The sequence below is a fragment of the Camellia sinensis genome, chromosome 9 (genome assembly GCF_055761805.1).
Source record: "Camellia sinensis isolate YWXY chromosome 9, ASM5576180v1, whole genome shotgun sequence".
NCBI lineage: Eukaryota > Viridiplantae > Streptophyta > Magnoliopsida > Ericales > Theaceae > Camellia > Camellia sinensis.
The window spans coordinates 126010342-126024519 of record NC_138969.1 but is presented as its reverse complement, the minus strand read 5'-3'; positions in this window follow the sequence as shown (position 1 = coordinate 126024519).

The following is a 14178-nucleotide window of genomic DNA, read 5'->3' as shown; positions in this document are numbered from 1 at the left end:
TACACAAAAGCCCCAAACTTTCACCAAATTACTAAACCAACCCCAACATCTCAAAATACTAAAATTTAAAGACAAAGCTCATAGAAAGGAGTAGGATATCCCTACCTCAAAGTTTGAGCTCCAATGGAGATGAAGACCAAAATCAAAAAGCTCCAAAGACCAAGATTCTCGGATGAAAACGACGCCCTCGACGATCAACACAACTTTTACAAAGGCTGAAGGTGAGGAACTCACCCTAGCTAGATCAAAATCTAGAGAGAAGGCAAGATTTTAGAGAGAGGAGCTCTCAAAATGGCTTTTAGAAAAAGTAAGAGAGAGAAAGAAAAGCAAAAAGTGATTTGAAATCACCCAGCGGATAACTCATATACGTATGACCCGCTCGAGTGGAGAACACGACGCCCGAGCGCCAAGAACAAAACTCTGGACACGCTCGAGCGCAATAAGGCCCGCTCGAGCGCCAAGACACAAGAATAAAGCACTCCCGCTCGAGCGCGAAAACCAGTCCGCTCGAGCGCAATTTTCCACCTCCCAGAACTTACACCCAGAAAGTACTACCCGCTCGAGCGCCAACAAACCCGCTTGAGCACCACCGCTCGAGCGTAAACACACCCGCTTGAGCGCAAAAATCACCTCTGCAAAAGTTTTGCAGGAACCCGAAAATACTGGATTTGTGTAATACCCGCTCGAGCGCAAGAAGACCCGCTCGAGCGGAATGCCCAAACAACTGAACAACAAGGATTTGAAACCAGGGCCTAACCAACCTGTAACAACTCTCCCCAAAACCTCCTAAAACTCAATCAAGTGGAATTAAAGGACGACAACAAGATAGCTACCACTACCAACTTCACGGAACCGAGTCCGGAATACAACAGAACAGTAAAGGGATAACCGGGATCGCTATAACCTCCCCTCCTTAAAGAATTTCGTCCCCGAAATTAAACACAAGTTTTTCAAAAACAGGTTTTCTCCATTCTCAATAATATTACAACATAATATTAAACAACCCGACCCATTACCGGTCGATTCCATCTCTTTTTAAGAGGCATTTCACAACATTTATTACAAGTGCATTATCAACATGCAATTTTCTTCCATTTCCAACCATTTCCAACATGCATGGTTCACAGTTCATATCATAATCAATACACATGATATAACTCCAATTCTACAATATAGCCAACATATGCAATATCATAATCAACTCCCATGTTAAGGTGAGTTCTACAACACATTTCCATTAAGCCAAAACATTACCAATGTTTTACAACCTAAGACATATATAAAGCTCTTAAGTCCAACAACATTACAAAGTTTAAATACAAGATTACTCATCAATAAACAAGTCCGGATATTTCTCGCGGACCTCCAACTCACGTTCCCAAGTGGCTTCCTCCACTCCGTGATGTTTCCACAAAACCTTTACCAAAGGGATAGTCTTGCCACGCAGGACTTGATCCCGCCTATCCAAGACCCGAACCGGTCTCTCCTCATACGAGGCATCCTCATCTACCTCTAAGTCGGTCCAATCTAACACATGTGATGGATCCGGCTCATATTTCCGAAGCATACTCACATGAAACACGTCATGAACTCCGGACAACTGCGGCGACGGCAACGCTAAACGATAAGCAACCTCGCCAATCCCCTCAAGGATCTCAAAAGGCCCAATAAACCGAGGGGACAATTTCCCGCTCTTCCCGAACCTCATCAAACCTCGCCTAGGTGATATCTTCAAAAAGACATGATCACCTATCCCAAACGCCAAAGGCCTCCTCCTACGGTCAGCATAAGATTTCTGACGACTCTGGGCTGTAACAAGCCTCCTACGGATAAGTTCAACTTTCTTTGTCGTCTCCCTAACCAACTTCGGACCCAACAAAGGTGCATCACCCATCTCGGCCCAACAAACTGGAGACCTACACGGTCGGCCATACAAGGCCTCAAACGGTGCCATACCGATACTAGACTGAAAGCTGTTGTTGTAGGGAAACTCCACCAAAGGCAAGTGCCTCTCCCACGTCCCACTAAAGTCAAGGACACAACCTCGAAGCATATCCTCAAGGATCTGAATAGTACGCTCGGACTGCCCGTCAGTCTGCGGATGGTAAGCCGTACTAAAGGTCAACTTAGTGCCCAAGGCACTCTGCAAACTCTGCCACAACCTAGCAGTAAAACGAGGGTCTCTATCTGAGACGATCGTCACTGGGACCCCGTGCAACCTCACTATGTCCCGAATATACAAGTCGGCGAGATGATCTACCGAATCTCTCACGCGCATGGGAATGAAGTGCGCCGACTTAGTCAACCGGTCTACAACCACCCAAATAGCATCACTACCCCGCTGAGTCCTCGGAAGACCTACAACGAAGTCCATAGTGACATGCTCCCACTTCCACTCGGCAATAGGCAAGGGTTGCAACAAACCCGCTGGCCTCTGATGCTCGGCCTTCACTTGCTGGCAAGTAAGGCACTTCGATACGAAAACAGCCACATCTCTCTTCATACCCCGCCACCAAAACTAGCGACCCAAATCCCGATACATCTTAGTGCCTCCCGATTGCACCGCAAGATGTGAATGGTGAAACTCTCGGAGTACTTCCTCTCGGCAAGACTCCGGCACAAACAAACGGTCTCAGTATCTCACACTCAGGTCGGGATACACAGTCAAACCCTTCTCAACTTTCCCACTGGAGATCTTCTCTCGGAAGGACTCTACCTCAAGGTCACCTCTCTGTGCCTCTAACACTCTAGTCACAAGTGTGGGCTGTGCAACAACCGAAAACAAGGCCGCAGCCTCAACAGATTCGCCCAGATGCAAATCAAACTCGCCAAGTACACCCAACATCCCCCATTCCCGGATGGCTATACAAGCTACATCACTAATGGATTTCCTACTAAGGGCATCGGCCACAACATTGGCCTTTCCCGGGTGATAATGCAACTCAAAATCATAGTCCTCAATGAACTCCATCCATCTCCTCTGCCTCAAATTCAAGTCTCTCTGTGTAAACAGATACTTCAAACTCTTGTGGTCCGAGAACACCTCGAACCTCTCACCATAAAGGTAGTGCCTCCAAATCTTCAAGGCAAAGATCACTGCTGCTAACTCTAGGTCGTGTGTAGGATAGTTTTTCTCGTGAATTTTCAACTGACGTGAGCCATAAGCTACCACGTTCCCCTCTTGCATCAACACACAACCCAAACCCTCTCGCGAGGCGTCACAATAAACCGCGTAACCCAACCCTCTCTCCGGAATAATCAAAACCGGAGTGGTGGTAAATCTAACCTTTAACTCTTGGAACGACTTTTCACAAGTCTCACTCCATAAAAACTTGACCCCTTTTCGCGTCAATCTAGTCAACGGCGAAGCTAGACTGGAGAAGTCCTTCACAAACCGACGGTAATACCCAGCTAATCCCAGAAAACTGCGGATCTCAAACACACTCTTAGGCTGTGCCCAATCTTGCACTGCCTCTACCTTGGATGCATCAACAGACACCCCTCCCCCGGATACCACGTGGCCTAAGAATTGGACTTCCCTCAGCCAGAACTCACACTTTCCAAACTTGGCATACAGCCTATGGGCTCTAAGCAACTCAAGCACCACTCTCAAGTGTTCCTTATGCTCTTCCTCTAAAGGCGAATAGATAAGGATGTCGTCCACGAAAACGACTACAAATCGATCCAAGAATTGATCCCTCAGCTTCTCCCTAGCTGACGGTAATACCCAGCTAAGCCAGCTAAACTGATCCCTCAGCTTCTCCCTAGCTGCTGCAGACAAAAACCTCTCTTGAAAAGCATTCACAAACGCCTCCCATGTACCACCAACACGAGCCTTCTCGTACTTCCACCATTGACCCGCATCTCCCTTCAGCTGGAAGGATGCCAAGGTTGCTTTCAGTGCCCCATCCTCAATGCCAAGCATCTCGAACGTCTTACTCATCTGTTCTAACCACTCGTCAGCCTTCAGTGGCTCCTTTGGATCCCCAACAAACTCGTCCGGGTTAGACCGGAAGAACTCCCTCTTCAAGAAAGAAGGCCCTGCCTCAGCTGCCTGATTCCCAGCCCTGAGAATACCCAAAGCCCCTGCTATCTCTCGTGCCAAGGCACTCATAGCCTGCTGGCCCACTGGCTCGGCCACGTTGGCCTGACCAACACCCTCCTGCACTGCCGGAATATCATCCGGTAAAGGTACTTCCTGCCTCGCAGGCCTACCACGCCTAACACCTCTTCCTCGCCCTGACATCCTAACAAAGGTAATACAGAACGTTAGCACATTCACAAATGTGCCGAAACTAAACACTCACGTCCTAATGCATGGACAACTATATTTCACTCCACGTAAACACATAAACACATAAACACTTACGAATTTCATCTCCGGATAATGATAGTCCCGAGGCGTTACTAGAGTTCCGGTTAGAAACAACATTGATCAAGTGCTTTTCCAACAAGACTCCCAGAAACCCAAGGATCCAATCAACATCCTAGAAATTAAATCCCATACCCACATAAACACATAAGCATGTTATCAATTAAGCACATAGCATATGACACTACATCTAAGTCTCTATCAAGCGAGACAAACCCATTGTGATCCTAATCACTGCCCACGTACCCAAAGTATTCGAAATCGGTATGCTCTGATACCAAGTTATAACGCCCTCAAAATAACAACAAAAAACCCATCAATAAAGACATGCATTGATATGTAAAAGTTCCACATTCTTCCATTTATCAGAGTTTCATTATAAAAGTATTACATGTTAACGACAAAAGCAAATGCCCTAAAGGCTTACAGCTTTCCAAGTTAACACTTGGTTACAACAAAAGAGTACTAACTCATTTACACATTAAGCCCTTGGCTTGAATTTACATGTAATACATCAAAAATAAGACAACAAAAGTGTGTCCGCCTCTAGCCTCCCAAGCTACGTCCTTGGAGGTGGCATGCTACCTGTACCTGAAAATGATATTCCCATATAGGGTGAGCCACAGCCCAGTAGAAACATACTAAACCAAATATGAACAATGACTAAAAGATTAGCAGTTGATAGATGGTCAACACTGATACTTTCCCTTATCACACTTTACATTTTCATGATATACAAGTCCATATTACAATTCATTTTCCAATTCCTTTCAATTCTCAAATTACAACCATGGCTCAGAACCTGGCCAAACAACTCATATGAGACAGCAACTCATATCACACACTTCCCATTTCACATTAGATAAGCATACTAGCTATATCACAGAACAACAGATAAGCATACAAGCTATATCATCACTTCCACAGATATGCATATGAGCACTATCACACTTCCAATGACAAGCATATGAGCTCTGTCAATACATCACTAGATAAGCATATGAGCTCTATCTACAGAGTCCATCCCCTATCTCCTCCCAACAACATCCGGTTTAGAGGTCCATCCCCTATCTTCCCCTAAACCGTGGAGTATATCCCCTACCTCCTCCAACACAACACAATGCATATAAACAACAATTATACACATCATCACACAATACATAAATTTAATGTATTCTTTCAATCGTCAATCTCAATGACACATTCCAGTGATTAGTTACCGTTTGCCTAATCATCATGCATTGTCTGCAACAATCACGGCTATCCTCCGCCGATAGCCCAAAGCAGTTATTTCTATACAGAAAATAAATGCAACAATGGATATAAAATCAACATTTCAACTAGGTGAGTGATAAATAATCCAACTACACCCTTTAACCCCTTTCCTTTTCAATTTCCACATTCTCAATCCAATTCCTCATTCTCAACAATTTGTTATACAAATTAATCAATCAATGTAATTAGGTCATTTTCCATAATTAACATTCCAACCCTTAGGTCCCATTTTCATCAATGATTCAACATTTATTTCATTTCTCTATGCCAAACGCGCATTTAGGTTTATTATAGATAAAACCCCAACCTTTTGTAAAACAACACAAAAGCCCCAAACTTTCACAAAATTACCAAACCAACCCCAACATCTCAAAATACTAAAATTTAAAGACAAAATCCATAGAGAGAAGTAGGATATCCCTACCTCAAATTCGGAGCCCCAAGGGAGAAGATGAAAAAACCCAACGTGCTCCAAATCCCGAAATTTTCAGATTAAAAAGTAGCCCTCGACGATCAATAACTTTTTTGTAAAGGCCAAAGATGAGCAAATCACTCCTACTAGATCAAAACCTAGAGAGAAGGTAGAGTTCTAGAGTGAGAGGCTCAACAATGGTGTTTTTGGAAAAGTAGGAGAGAGAAGAGAAAGTGAAAAAGTGATTTGAAAAGTCAAAACACGGAACTTAAACCTAGTCGCCCCGCTCGAGCGTCACTCACAGACTCCCGCTCGAGCGTCAACCATCCCGCTCGAGCGGCGGATGCACACTCCCAGAACATTTACAGAACCAGGTCTCCGCTCGAGCTTTCAACTCCACGCTCGAGCGGCACTCACACAACCTCGCTCGAGCGGCCAACCCCACGCTCGAACTTCCAACACTGCACAGGAAATACTGGATGGGTGCAATTCCCGCTCGAGCGCCAAAATCCCCGCTCGAGCGGACAGGTCAAAATTTGGGCAACTAGTTTTGGTTTCTAAACTCAACCAACCTGTAACAAACCTGCCCAACACATCCTATAACTCAAATACGAAGTAAAAAGGATGTAAACAAGATAATAATCAACTACCAACATCCACGGACACATGTCCGGATCACTGTACAACGAGGGTAAACCCGGGATCGCTATAATGAGAGACACCAGTATCAGAAAGTACTCTAATCGGTTCTTAAAAAAAAAATTAAAGGTACCTTCCAGCCATCACCTTCAAGTTAAACACATAAGAAGAATTCATTCTTAAATACTTATAATAAATTCAACGACCAAACTAAACCAGCTAACCCATGTTTCCATAATCCGAGGATCACCTAAACTCTCACAAGTCTAGGGTAACCTAGAGCTCTGATACCAAACTGTCACGCCCCAAAATTCGGACAATTAAATATTAAATTAGGACTAAACCCCAATTAATATTCCATCATCCAAATCCTAGGGGTGAAACAAAAAAACTAAAACGCCAACCCAAACCATCCACCATAAATTCATAACTATCAAATACCTCCAACATTAAAGTAGCAACAACTAGTCCAAACAACTTAAATAAAGTATGGTTACAAATCATGCCAAATTATTCCAATACTAAAGCCATATAAAAAAATAATAAATACATGAACTACTAACAAGCCTAACCTAAAAAAAAAAACCAAAAGAAATCCAAGAGATATGCCCAAAAACTTTAGTTACTTCTCGTCACCACCGTAGCCTCAACTAATCCTGCAAAGGAAGCTCAGCTGCGCTCAAACAGAACGCACCCGAGTTGCCAAGAGACAAAACGGGTCAGTGTACGGGTATACTGGTATGAGTACAAGATTTAACACCCACGTGTCCACCAGGCACAGACAAAAATACATTTAATTCTTATCACGGGACAAGACAAGTAGTTCCAACCGTACCGAGACGAATGGGTAGTTTCCCGAGATACGATGTCATTTAGTTTCTTGTCCGTACACAACGAAATATAAATTGATTATAGAATAAACAAAATAGAAATAAAAAATATGGTGGGTCAGCCCTGCATAAAAAGTTAGTAAGACCCACCATCCTGCAAAACAAATAAAGTTAATATAATTTAATCATAAGTAACTTATTAAAAAAATATATAAAATTACACCGTTTCATACTTAAATAATTCGAATTGATCAAAATTCAAAGAACGAAAGTTGTACAGAATCAAATTTCCTATAAGATAGCACGAACGAATTTAATAGAAACTGAAGAGGTTAAGAGAAAAACTTGATATAAAAATCTAGACAGAACTCAATCGAAAAATCTGAAGCTGAAAACGAACCAAAACTGCCCTAAGATGATTTTTTTCTAAAAATTTCAAAACACGAAAAGTGTGCAGAATAATGTTTTACTTCAGTTCACCAGAAACCAATAAAAATGAGCTCGTTTCGTGGGTTAAAACAGCCTCTAAAATCTGCATTACCAGAGTGAATCAAACCGACAATAGCCAAGGTCATCCGATTATAAGTTCTAATTGATCTTTTTAATAAAAAGCTACAACACAAAAGTTGTCCAAAATCACGAATACATGCTTCTGCTCAAATTTCATAATTTATCAAGATCGTTTACTATTTTTTTATCATGTACATAACAATACCATACACACTATACTAATAAATTCATAATTAAATTCTTTGTTCCTTAACTCCACCACTTCGGCTCTCCCCTTCTGGCCTACACATATATCCCATGTGCCTCCCGTATACCTAACACCGCTCCGAAGCCAAACTTGCACGGGGATATCGTCCCGAGTTTGACTCAGACTCCCCGAATGGTTAGTATATACGTACGCGCGCAAATCAAAACACTCGTCTACTCATGAGAACGAGGCAACAATATATTTATACACAACATCTCACACATGAAAATAAACATAACAATGCCGAGCCTAAGGCATTCAAATAAATCTCATAATCCTCACTTTTTTTTTTATACACTCTTTCTCCCCATCACTCAAATAAAACAACAATCCATGGAGTCATGGTGGAGTATAAGGAATTTATCTATAGTTTCAAATTAATTTTAATTTCATATGACCATGAGTGTAATTACAACCATAAAATAAATCCATATAAAAATCATAAACATGGCATACACAACTAATCCAAATAAGTAAAATCAATCCTTCATTTACTTGCAAATACATAATCAATCCAACATCAAATAAAAATAAATAAATAAAAACAACGAATCAATCCATCCTCTAACCAATATCTATGGATTCTAAGTTTATTTTAATTTTATATAATCATGAGTGTGATTACAATCATAAAATCAATCCATATAAAAAAAACCCTAAACCTTGCATGCAACTAATCAAAATAATTAAAATCAAACAATCAACTAAAAACCCTAAACCTTACATAAACAACCAATCAAAATAATTAAAATCAATCAATCATCTATAAACCCTAAACCTTACTTACACAACTAAACAAAATAATTAAAATTAATCAATCATCTAAAAACCCTAAACTTTACCTACACAACTAATCAAAGTAATTAAAATCAATCAATTATCTAAGAACCCTAAACTTTACATATACCACTAGTCAAAATAATTAAAATCAATTTATCATCTTTGTGTGAATACAAAATCAAACTAATATCAAATAAATAAATAAAAACAAAGAATTAAATATAAATCAAGGGAAGTGGATTTTGTACTCACAATTATTTTTGAAGATCAAAGAATCACTCAAAGAATTAATAAAGTCACCCAAAATAAAACCCTAAACCTTGCATACCCAACTAATGCAAATAATTAAAATCAATCAATCATCAAAAAAAAAAAAAAAAAAAAAAACTCTAAACCTTACATACACGTCTAATCAAAATAATTAAAAATTAGTCAATTATTTAAAAATTCTAAACCTTACATATCCAACTAATTAAAATAATTACAATCAATTAATTATCTAAAATCTTAAACCTTACAAATACATCTAATCAACATAATTAAAATTAATTAATCATCTAAAAATCCTAAACCTTACATATACATCTAATCAACATAATTAAAATTAATCAATTATCTAAAAAAAATCCCAAACCTTACCTACCCAACTAATTAAAATTATTACAATCAATTAATCATCTAAAAATCCTAAACCTTACATATACGTCTAATCAGCATATTTAAGATTAATCAATCATCTAAAAAAAAATCCCAAACCTTACATACCCAACTAATTAAAATTATTACAATCAATTAATCATCTAAAAATCCTAAACCTTACATATACGTCTAATCAACATAATTAAAATTAATCAATCATCTAAAAAAAAATCCCAAACTTTACATACCCAACTAATTAAAATTATTACAATCAATTAATCACCTAAAAATCCTAAACCTTACATATACGTCTAATCAACATAATTAAAATTAATCAATCATCTAAAAATCCTAAACTTTACATATACATCTAATCAACATAATTAAAATTAATCAATCATCTAAAAAATCATAAACCTTACATACCCAATTAATCAAAACAATTAAAATCAATCTGTCATCTTTATATCAATACAAAAATCAAATCAATATTAAATAAATACAAATAAATAAATATAACGAATCAAATATAAACAAAGAAATGTGAATTTTGTACTCACAATAATTTATTGAAGATTAAAAAATATTTGAAAACTAATAGAGCCACCAAAACAAAATCCTAACATTTCTTTTTCTTTCCTCTCCTCCTTTTTCCGCCGTTCCGCTGTCTCTCGGGTGCTTCTCTATTTTGTGATTACTCTCTCTCTCTCTCTCTCTCTCTCTCTCTCTCCCGTAGCCCTGCTGCCTCTGCTTCTCTTTTTTCCTTAATTTGTTTATAACCTAAACACTTCTTATAAATCCTAATAGTTATAATATTATATAACCTCATAGTTATTATACTATATAATATAAATACAACATAATTATAATATATATAAATATAAATATAAGATAATATATATATATATATATATATAACACCTCTGTTCTTTATATAACAAATATAAATATTTAAATATTTAGATTAATTATATATAATTAAATAACACATTAAATTAATTAATCACCACATTAAATTCATTAAACTCACATTAAATTCTCATGTGACCACACAATTAATAAAACTAAAAATAAAATAAGATAATATTAATCATAATAATAATAATAATAATAATAAATAATGACTTAAGAAAATTAGGGTCGCTACACATGTGATAGTCCCTGACTGACGCGGTGATGACTGGGCGCCACGTGATTCGTCTTCTTCCTCTGCCGCGCATCTGGCGCGTACTTGAGACTAGGATGACGCGCCGGCTGAATCAACGGCGCGTAGAGGCGCGTGCTGCAATTGGGATTCACGCACCATTTTCAGAAGGCGTGTGAAGGCGCGTCCCGCCTCCTCTGGAGCTCTGATTTGCATTTCTGGACTCCTCTCGTCGAGACCTTGCTTCTGATATGCTCAAAATCGGATTTCGAGCAATTTGATTTCTCGATTGTTTCGAAAAACAATCTGTTTTTGTTTCGAAAACGACCGATGAGGCTCTAATACCACTTATTGGGGATCAAGGATCCCGTCCAAGATCTCCCAGAAATTATACCAAGCAGAAAAACACACGCACACCAAAGGAGACGCCATATTTAACGTGGTTCGGCAATAATGCCTACGTCCACGGGAGAGTAATCGTTTTATCACTATAACAATGGAGTGGTTATAGAAAGATTACAATAGAGGAGAAGCTCACACTATCCTCACTCACCCATTCACCCGTCTCCATCGCTCACACCGAGAGAGATGGTCTCTCTGCCTCACATTTCTCACTCTCTCTGTGGTTTGCTCTCTATCCTTCAACTCTCCCATCAACCTCTATTTATACACCTTAAGAGGGATATTCTGATTGGTCACCACCTACCCCTTTCCGCTAGCTCCATCCACTAGCTAGTGGGGTAGGTGGAGTGGGAGGACCACCTTCAGGCTAATGGAGGTAGTGGGTTCTCCGTTGGAGCTCCTCTCATGGGGTGAGATATGAGATATCCAACAAAGAGTTGGATAAACATTCTGTTTGAAAGACATAACAGATAACCGCCCAATCTTTTCAAACGAAGTTTTAATTTGCAAACCTTGCTCTCCTAAGAAATCAAAATCGATAATCCTATTAGCAATTATATCTCAAGAAGAGAGAGAGAGAGAGAGAGAGAGAGAGAGAGAGAGAGAGAGAGAGAGAGAGAGAGATACTTGGTTTGAGCTTTATGATTAGCACAATATCTTGAATCAAAAGTTTTTACAACTCCCTTGGGCTTCTTGTTTGATTCGTCATCTTTTCTATGAGAGCTTTTGACCTCTTTTTGTTTTTGTGCCAAACGGTATCAAGTTTGGTGCCATTAAGGTTTTCGATCAAAGAGGAGAACAATTGTGTTTGTTTGTAGAGTTAGGGAATGGATTAGAATGGAAGATGGGATTAAGATGGAGGTTGAAAGGGGGATTGGGATGGAGGAGGTGAAGGTGGTATTAGAAAAATAGTGAGGGGACTAGAATTTATTTTATTTTATTTATTTATTTATTTATTTTTTACATGTTGGGCATTTTTCTTGAACATTAATGTTTAATTTTTTTTTGTATTTTTTTAATTATTTTATATAAAAATAATTTAACAATTTTTACACTAACAACTATTATCAAAACAAACATAATATTACTTAATCCCTTCACTAACAACCCCCTCACTATGAATCCCTCCATTTTATCTCTGAAAACAAACGGGGCCTTAGGGTTTTAACTTTTGAAACAGGGGAAAGAAATTGTGGGTTACGCAGGTAGATGCACTCATATATAGATAGATCGTGGGATAAATATCGGGAATTTTTTTTATGGGTAAATTACATTGACATCCACTGAGATTTATGTTTATTATAGTTTCCCTCTCACCTTTTGGAAATTACATCTCTCTCCATGAGGTTTAAAGTTTCATTACAGATTACTCCCTCAGTTTGTTGACTGTTAAGTCAACTAACAGATTTTGTTGATGTCAGCAATTTAAATTTTTTAAATATCAATTTTGCCCTTAGTGGGTAAATTACATTAACACCCCTCACATTTTAGAAATTATAATCCCCTCCCCAAGGTTTAAAGTAGTATTACCAATTGTCCCCTTGGTTAGTATTAGTTGAAAAAAAAATTCATTGAAAAAAAAAATTTAATTGGAAAAAAATTATTTAAAAAAAAAATTTGTTAGTCAAATTTTTAAATTTCTGTTTAAAAACTAACGTAAACTCATTTTTTGAATTTACGCTTTTCCTCAAATTGACAAACTGAGACAACTATTTATAAACCAAAAAAATTATCAAAGAAGTTTTTATGACAATTTTTAACATTTTTGTAAATATAAATTGAAAACTGAAAACGTAATGGTTATCAAACAGGTCTCAGATGGTAAAAATATTGTAAAATTAACATAATTAAATAAGTTACCAACATAAGAAATGACTTATCAAAAGATTTTTAGGCTATGTATGGTTTGACTTTTAGAATTTTTTTTAAAAAAATTAAAAATTAATCTGGTTAAGAAATAAAAAATAATTATCATTTTTATATAATTTTTATCTTTCGAGTGGTTAGAAATATTTTTTTACAAATTAAATATATTTCTTCATATTTATTTTTATTAAATTAGTTTTTTTTTTTAAATGTCATGCGGAGATACGTATTAAATTGAAACCTCAGGGGTATCAATGTAATTTACCCTTTAAAGTATATGCAAAGGTTAAGGGTAAATATGTCATTTTAACTTAAAAGCTAACACCAACAAATAATTACTCTGACAAGGGAGGTCAGTGTAATTTTCCAAATATGAGGGGGGAATTATAATAAACATAAACCTCAGATGGTGTCAGTATAATTTACCCCTTTTTATATTTTTTATTATGGGTTAGGTTGGCTCATTTGAGTTTTGAGCTAGCCTTTTTTCGAACAAATTAGGATGAGTTTGCACAAAATTGTTTTCGGAACAAATTAGGATGAGTTTTCGGAACAAGTTTGCTCCTTTCTGGACAATTTGAATAGACTAATTTCTACGCTTTGAGGCTAAATCATCTGGACAAAATTGTTAGTTCACAATAGAATAAAAAATCAAATTAAAGCAATATTAAAGACGATTAGTAACAGATTGCTTAAGAACCCATATCATCTTAGATGCAACATACATATTTTTACAAATATGACAAGAATACAATATATGACCTTTTTTACCACAATAATAACAGGCATTGAAAGACTAGTCAAATGATGATGATTTTACAAAAAAATTATTATAAAATGTGGGTTTCTTGTTTGGACTAAAACCAATAGTAGCTTTATCAAATACGCATCTTTGATTTTAAAGAATTAAATTCAGATTCGCTTTTCTTTTAACAAATTTAGAAAGAGACGCATTCAAGTCTTCAATTTTTTTTTTCTTTTCAAAGTGACATTTTCTTCTATCAAATCATTTGAAATAGAGGTTTCCTTTATTGAAGAAATTTCTTCTACTTTTTTTTTCCT